Genomic DNA, 8,438 nt, shown 5'->3' with positions numbered 1-8,438 from the left:
GCCTTGGCAGATTTTCTTGTAGAGGCAAAGTTCGATCAGGCAATCCCTATTATTGCCGAACAGAAAAATCCTACCAATGATGAACTAACACAGCCCCAGAAACCCGAAGTAGAGCCGCCGGACTGTTGGATTGGATTCGTAGATGGAGCTTCGAATAAGACAGGAAGTGGAGCTGGCATTCTACTTATCGCTCCCGACGGACACGAAGTAACTTATTCACTTCGGTTCTTATTCCCAACCACTAATAACGAAGCCGAATACGAAGCCCTTCTTGCCGGACTTCAGTTAGCGCAACGTCTACTTGTCAAATCTCTCAAAATTCATTGTGATTCACAAGTCATTGTGAATCACATGCTGGATACAAGTGAAGCCCGTGGTGAAAGGATGAAAAAATACTTGGACAAAGCGCAAAGTATTAGCCGAAATTTCTCTTATTTTCGGATAATCCGCATTCCCAGAGCGGGAAATAGCCGAGCAGATACTTTAAGTAAGTTGGCCTCATATCCGAGCTCAAAGGTGGAGGAATTACCGCACAGAAGCATTGATGAAGCTGAAGTACACTCAGTAACCAGTTCACCAAACTGGATGACGCCAATATTAAAGTATCTAGATCAAGGACAACTGCCCGAGGATAAGAGAGAAGCAAGGAAAATCACATGCCGAGCACGTCGGTATGAACTTCATGAAGGAGTCCTATATAGAAAGTCCTACCTTCAACCGTTATTGCGATGTGTAGGACCAGAAGAGACGGATTACATCCTTAGAGAAGTTCATGAAGGATCTTGCGGTAGCCACATCGGAGCTAGAGCATTAGCTAAAAAAGTTCTGAGATGGGGATATTATTGGCCAACTTTGGTACAAGAAGCAGTACAGCTAGTTAAGAAATGTACGAAATGCCAAATCCATGCAAATATCCCAAGGACGCCGCAGACTGATCTATGTGCTATGCAAAGCCCTTGGCCTTTTATGCAATGGGGCATAGACATAGTAGGACCACTACCACAAGCTCCCCGGCAAATGAAATTCTTGATCGTTGCCGTGGATTACTTCACAAAGTGGGTGGAGGTTGAACCATTAGCTACGATAACAAGCTCAAAGGCATTAGATTTTGTCTGGAAGAACATAGTTTGCCGATTTGGCATACCCCATATCCTCATTTCAGATAATGGGACTCAGTTTACTGACAAAACATTCAAGAATTGGTGCCAAGAGTTGAATATTCAACAGCGGTTCACTTCAGTCTCTCACCCACAAGCAAACGGACAAACGGAAGTAACAAACCGTACTTTGGTGAAAGGATTAAAAACTCGGTTAGAACAAGCCAAAGGACAATGGGTAGAAAATCTTCCTCAAGTCCTATGGTCTTACCGAACTACGCCAAAAACCTCCAACGGTGAAACTCCGTACAGTCTAGTGTACGGCACTGAAGCCGTAATTCCGGTTGAGATCGGCATACCCAGCCCCCGAACCCTTAATTTCTCAACAGAACTGAATGACGACGGACTGAGAGCCGAACTAGATCTTGCCGAAGAAAGAAGAGAATTGGCCTTCATAAAAGAAGCCAAGTACAAGGAGCAAGTAACCCGGTATTATAACCAAAGGGTGAAAAAGCTGCAGTTTCAAGTGGGAGATCTCGTATTGAGAAACAATGAAGTAAGCCGAGCAGAAAAGCTGGGCAAACTTGAACCCACATGGGAAGGTCCGTATCGGGTGTCAGAAGTCCTGGGAAAAGGGTCTTATAAATTAACTCACATGTCAGGAGAACAAGTACCCCGAACATGGCATATTTCCAACCTCAAGAAGTTCTATTTGTAAGAGACAAGGTCCGGTCAGTCTTGTGTCTAGTTCGGTCCTAGGGTTATGTGCTTTCATATTTTTATTGTTCTTTATACTTGTCGTTTTTTAAAAAGATTAAAATCTTTTTCGTCCTTTTTATTTTTCTCTCTATGTGCGTTTTGTCTCTTATAAATGTTACTGAGGTATATTGTTCCTTAAAGGCTGATCCCCTTTTTTTAAGACAATTGTGAGTCCAAGCTTCTAAGGAAGATACAAGATTCCACAATTCAGCTTAAGAAACAAGCAATTCGTCTGAAACGAACTGCAATAAGCCGAAAACCACTCCGGTTAACTAGGGAAAGTCCAATCCAAGCGATAAAACTCGCCAAATAAGGACACTAACTAAGTCCGGTCAAAGAAGAGTTTACTTCATAAGACCGAGGACGAGTACAATAAATGAAATAAAAAATCGCTGAACTGTAAATACGCAGTGATAGAAGCGAAATGAAAAAATTTCATTTACTAAGTCTTGTGGGGCATACAATTCCGCTGCCCTACGAGAATGCGTTACACCATTACAAAGGACTATTCTACTGTCTACGATTGCTAAAGTTGAGCCACATATCCGAAAAATCCTCATGATGCTGAGTTCGGGCGTTCCGAGCAGTTGAAGAATAAGTAGGTGGACGAGATGCTCTGATCGACCTACCGCCTCTTCCCTGAGTCCGGGAAGTTCTAGCACCTCGGCGGCGAAGAGTCTCTTCACGAAGCATTCGCTGATCTTGCTCACTCATATTCACAACTCCTCTACGAACTTCAGGGCGTTCTTGTCTTGACGTTTCCGGTTGCTCCTGAGTCCGTTGCTGATTTGGAGTAGAATTTTGAGTAAGTGGATTAGAGGTTTGAGTTGGAGTGTGAGCATCTGTTAGGGGGAAACGGCTAAGGAATCTCTCGATTGAGGGACGCCGGGAAAGAATGATGTCGTACAGAGAAGCCAAGCGCCGCAATGATTTCACAACTTGTTGGCAAGCCGAGCTCTCCAGCACATTGTTCTTCCGGAGTACATGAAGCTCCTCCCACAGTTCATCAACTTGATTCTGAACTTCAGATATAGTCATTCCCCCGCGCCCGCAGATGAAATCTTCATATGCAGTCCTCTCAGCGATGACAGTATTCAGCTCGGCCTCCAGATCTTTCTTTATGGACTCTAAGTCCTTATTGTTGGACTCCAGCTCCACTAAACGAGCCAAGAGTTCATCATACTTCATCTGGTCATCTATAGCTTTTTTCTCAGCTTCATTTAAAGCCAAAGAGTATAGCCGCTTCCAGTGAAGTACCTCCAGCTCCTTAGAGTTAAGAATACGAAGCAGCTATGTCAGTTCGGCATTTCAGTTTACCGAGCAGGCAGTAAACCACAATAGGAGTAAAAGAGATTAAGAAAAGCTATAAGGAAGACACGAGTGTAGAAAGAAGAATTTTTTTCATTCACAAGAAAAAATTTACACAAGGAGGGCTTCAAGGCCATTTTACAAATAGAAAGAAAGAAACTAAACTAAGAGAAGGGAGACGAAATCATACTCCGCCAGTTTCGTCTCCGGCTTACCTGTGGGTTTCAGCTTCTTTCTCCTTGTCGACCTCGGTCTCAGCCTCGGCCTCCCTCCTCCCTCCCTCCTGCTCGGCGCCCCCATCGCCGATCTGCTGCACCTCTTGCTCGGCGTGCCCGTCGCCGGTCTGCTGATCCTTCTGCTCGGTCTCCTTGCCGGCCTCATTTTCCTGCTCACCCTCTTCTTTGAAAATTGAAGCGGGTGAAACAGGCCCCAAGGAGGCAAAGATGGCCTCCATGTTCTCATCACGGTCAGCACGGCAATTACGGACTCGTTCAGCAGAAAGCAGGACCGATGAAGACGCAAGCTCCTCAAGGAGCGGCAGACTCTGGAGACGCGCTGCAATCTCTCGGCCATACAGCGGCAAGACGACTTCGGGTTCCTGCTCAACATTATCGGTCATCAATTTCAGCAGATCACCGATAAAGGCCGAAAATTGATTGCTCAAAAAGAGTTTCTCCGTGTAAACACGGAGAGCCTCCCCCTGAGCAACCACGGCAGCCGCCTCCCTCTGTTTCGACCGCTCTCTCTGGATGATGAGCTGGTCTTTGGCACGCTGGGCTTCATCCTGAGCCGAGATCATAGCGGCCCTTGCCCTCTCAAAGTCTGCCCGAGCCTGTTCGGCCTGGTGACGAGCAGCATTCAAATTCCTCTGCATCTCATCATAATCGCTGGACGCTTTAGAGAGTTCAACTGTGACGAGTTTGCAGAGCATATTGTTCCTCTGAAAATGGAAAAAGGAAAAAGTCAACAGAGGGGCCACAAAAAAATATAGGAAATAAGCAAAGCCAGAAAATCAAGAAGGAAATTCACCTCTACAAAGTCCTTTGGCCATAAAAAGGGCTCAGAGATATGTTCCGAAGTGGCCGTAACCACTCCTGATCCATAACCCCCCTGGACAATGTCTCTCTCTGGCGCTTTTGGGGGTTTCTGAGTCTTCGCCTTCCCCCTTGCCGAGGTCAATCCCGGCTTTTTTGGATCCGAAGATTGACTCGAAGAGGTCTTCTGCCTCTTCGGATTCTTCTCGGCATCAGACGCCGAGCTGGTGGTTTTCTGTTTCTCCGGCTCCTTTGATTCGGAGGATTTGCGACCAAGCTTGCTTAGCATGTTCACTGCCAAAAAGCAAGAAAACAAAGTTAGTTTTCGCCGCTAAAGCAGTAAAGCATAAAAAATAAATCCTCACCCTCAGTCTCTTCGTCCGAAGACGAGGAGTCGAACACGAAGTCACCCTTGACGAGCTCAGATTCCAAATACTGTTTCCTAATCATGGGAATCTTATTGAGCCCGCCCTCGAGCTCGTCCAACGGTTCTACCCGAGGATGAGGAATTACGGACTTCGGCCCTCTCCAGGAAAAGTCCGGAGCCGCTGTCCTATTGTAAAAAAAGAAGCGATTTTTTCCACATCGGCCATTTGGTTTTACAGAAGGCTCTAAAGGGCTGTAAAGGGATCAAGTAAAACCAGGATCCCTTTCTCTTAAACTGAAAGAAATTAAGGATTGCCCTCAGAGACAGATCCTTTTCTAGTCTACGCAGCTCGGCAGCAAAGGCCGATAAGTGCCTCCAAGAATTTGGAGTCACCTGACCTAAAGGAAGTTGGAAAAAATCAAGAAGCTCTACAAAGGCGGGGGGAAGAGGGAAACGAAGCCCGCATTCTAAGCAGGCTTCGTAAACGGTGGCATAACCCTCCGGCGGCGAGTTAGCCCTATGAGTGTCGTCGGGAATCACCACTAACCCCCCAGGAAGAAAATATTTTCTGTGTAAGGATATCACAGTATCCTTACTCAAAATGCTGTGAAAATATTCTACCGTCTTCTCCCCGGACTTTTTCCGGCCAGAAGATCCCTTACCCCCCTTCCTACCACTACCTGATTCAGAAACAGTTTCAGAAGAAGAAGACATGATTCTTACTCTTTGATGGTCGAAAGCCTCTGAAGAAATTCTTGAAGAAGCGGAAGAAAATTTTACGAAAAAGAGAGAGAATGCAGAAGAAATAATCGCAAAAGTGTTCCAATGATGAAGAAAGGAAATATTTTTCAAATTCGTCGCACCGTTTCAAATCTCACTTTTTCTGGATTCTCTGGCCGGATTTGCTGTCACATTTAATGCAGACACGTGCAGAGCACGTCCCCTGACGTCAACCTCCCCCTTACACTTATCCAAAATGCCGAAGTGATTCACTTCGCTTTTCGGGGGGGGTGGTGATGGGATACGAACTAAACAACTAAACAATAATTGCGAGCCCAATAGCAGTGACGGCCCATCAGCCCAAAACCCAAGAAAGAGTATCAGTTCGGCACAACCAAAGAGTTCGGTCACAGCCTATAGCTCGGTAAAAGCCGATCTATCGAGCTCAACTCTCAGATCGGCAAAAGCTGATCGGCAAAGTTCAGCAGTTCGGTCTCAGTATTCGACCGAACAAGGAGATAGTGGACCCATGCAGGATCTCCACGACCTCCATTACACCCACGATCTATTTAGTGGTATTAAGCAGTTATCAACCCCCCTACCAGGGCTGCAAACCACGATCTTAGTTCGAATGTATAAATAGAACTTAGATCAGATAGACCAGGGTTAAGTTCTCTAGATCCTGAATCTCTTATAGCAAATCAGTATTGTAATCTGTAAGCTAGATCAAGCAATACAAATTTGCCCTCTATTCTTCCCGTGGACGTAGATTTACCTCAGTAAATCGAACAACGTAATTTTCAGTGTTGTGATCTTCATTTATTACTTGCATTTATTCCCATCAAAAATTCGCTAAATCATCAGTATTCATAAGATTATAAAGATTTAAAAAATATACTTCTACTTCTATCAATCTATCAATCCACTATAACGAAAGGACACGAGGGAAAAAATATAAATAGAATATGATATACAAACAAAAGATTAAAATAAGTATTCATTAAATTATAAACAATTTCAAAATATTATAAATATTAACAAAAAGAGAAATGTACTCTCTCATCCCATTTTAATAAGATACTATTTTAAATGAAGTATCATATAGCAATAATTTTATACTTCATCCGTCCTATAAATTTCCATATCATTTTAAATACACATATTTTTATAGGATAAAGAGAGTATTACTCTTTTTCTCTCCTAAAAATATATACACTTTTCATTTTTTTTGTACCCTATTTCTTTCGTTGTGACTAAATATAGTCTAATAAGTAGGTAATACGAGTAATAATTAATTAGCCGTGTTATGCCACTTTGTTTGCAATAAATATAGGCCTACAAAGTGTTTTATTTACATTTACAAACAGTACGTTACAACTTTTTGTAACAAAGCATAGAAGCCATTTTAATAGTAGTGTTTACAAAACAGTATTTTTCTAAATATATTAAAATATACCATTCTAAAATTATAAATTATTATGCTATATATTATACTACTATAAAAAATTATAATTATTTATTTTAGTTATTAATTAAATAAATTGACCAGTTTAAGTTTATTGTTAAAAACATAATTGTGAGAAATATAAGATTGGATACCATATAATTCTATTATATATAGGAGAACTATTATATTTCAAACTGACTTTTATATAGTCACTTCCGGTTCGTGGCACACTTCAGAAAATTGAATTATAAATCACAAACTTTGTAATTTTTATCCGCCACCTTTTCGGTGTAAAATGCTATGACATGGTAGTCGATTATAAACATATGAAAATATTGTGCCTATGTTAGGAATGTTAATTCCGGTGAATGGGTGAAAAGTGCCTATGTTAGGAATATGCCACTTACTATAATTTCATTTTTGAAAAGTGCATGTGAAATCAAAATTTAACTATATTCTATTATTTTATTTGATAAATAATACTATTACTCTTTGTATTCGACACTGTTGTGAATATCAGTATAATATTTTCAAATTTCAACATTAAAGGATTCTCCCGTATAGCTTTTATGATAAAAGATAATATGAATATGCAAATAAGGATTATGTACATATTGGTTAGATTTAAACGTGTTTGATTAGAAAAAAAGATGATAAAATGTGTCTTGGTTGACCATTATAATCTCCATATCCCAACCCAAAAAAAAGAGAAAAAACTAATCCAGTCAATTAATTAGTTTTTAATGTCATGAATATTGTATATTGAAATTGATCCTAAGATTAAGGAAAGTGTTTGGGGGGTGGTAGGCAATGAGGTGAAGGAGTGGTAATGATTATTTAAAGATGGAGAGGCAATATAATATACATTTTGTTTTAAATGATAGTGTAATTAAGTGGGTGATGATTATAGAATCATTAATCATAATTAGGGAGGCCATGTGATTAAACAAGTGCTTGTTTATTTTGTACATGTATTTGTGGGACAAATTTCATGCTGGCCCTCTCTTTTGAACCTAAAGCCCAAAGTACAAAAAACTATTCAAAGAATAAAAATCAATGACCCACTAAATTATTTCAGTCACAATACAAAATAATATTAGTAAAATCACATAACGTAATACCAGTAATTTAAAGGGACTGGTCCCTAAAATCATGAACTTTGGTCAAAATTTGGTATTTCTCACAAATTTTAGAATTGGTCTGAAATATCACAAACTTTGAACTTTGATTGGTATCCCAAACCGACCCAAATAAGATATTTTCATCAAAATCTTATTTTACGTGTGCAACCGTACGTTTTATGATATTCTAAACCACTTTTTAAGTTCATAACAAGTATGATAAAAAGTCACGTAGAAAACCACAATGATTTAACTGTGTCAATTATGATAAAAAAAACCTCGTAAGTTAGTCAAATATAGTGATAGACGTACCGTGAGAAGTATCAAACAAAGTGTAAAGTTTGTGATATTCTAGACCAATTTTAAAACTTTAAGGAAATACCAAATTTTGGCCAAAATTTATGATTTTAGGGACCAATATCCCTAATTTAAATGTGAATTCTTAAACATTTCATTAACAATACAAATATCTCAGTAATTAAATAAAACTTAACTCAGTTGGTGAGACGTTTTTTCTTGACAATATCAAAGTCCATAACCTAATTTGAAGAGCCATATATATAGAGAATAAATGAAATCAAATAT

Source organism: Salvia splendens, chromosome 15 (assembly GCF_004379255.2).
Source record: "Salvia splendens isolate huo1 chromosome 15, SspV2, whole genome shotgun sequence".
NCBI classification, from domain to species: domain Eukaryota; kingdom Viridiplantae; phylum Streptophyta; class Magnoliopsida; order Lamiales; family Lamiaceae; genus Salvia; species Salvia splendens.
This window is presented reverse-complemented; position numbering follows the sequence as displayed.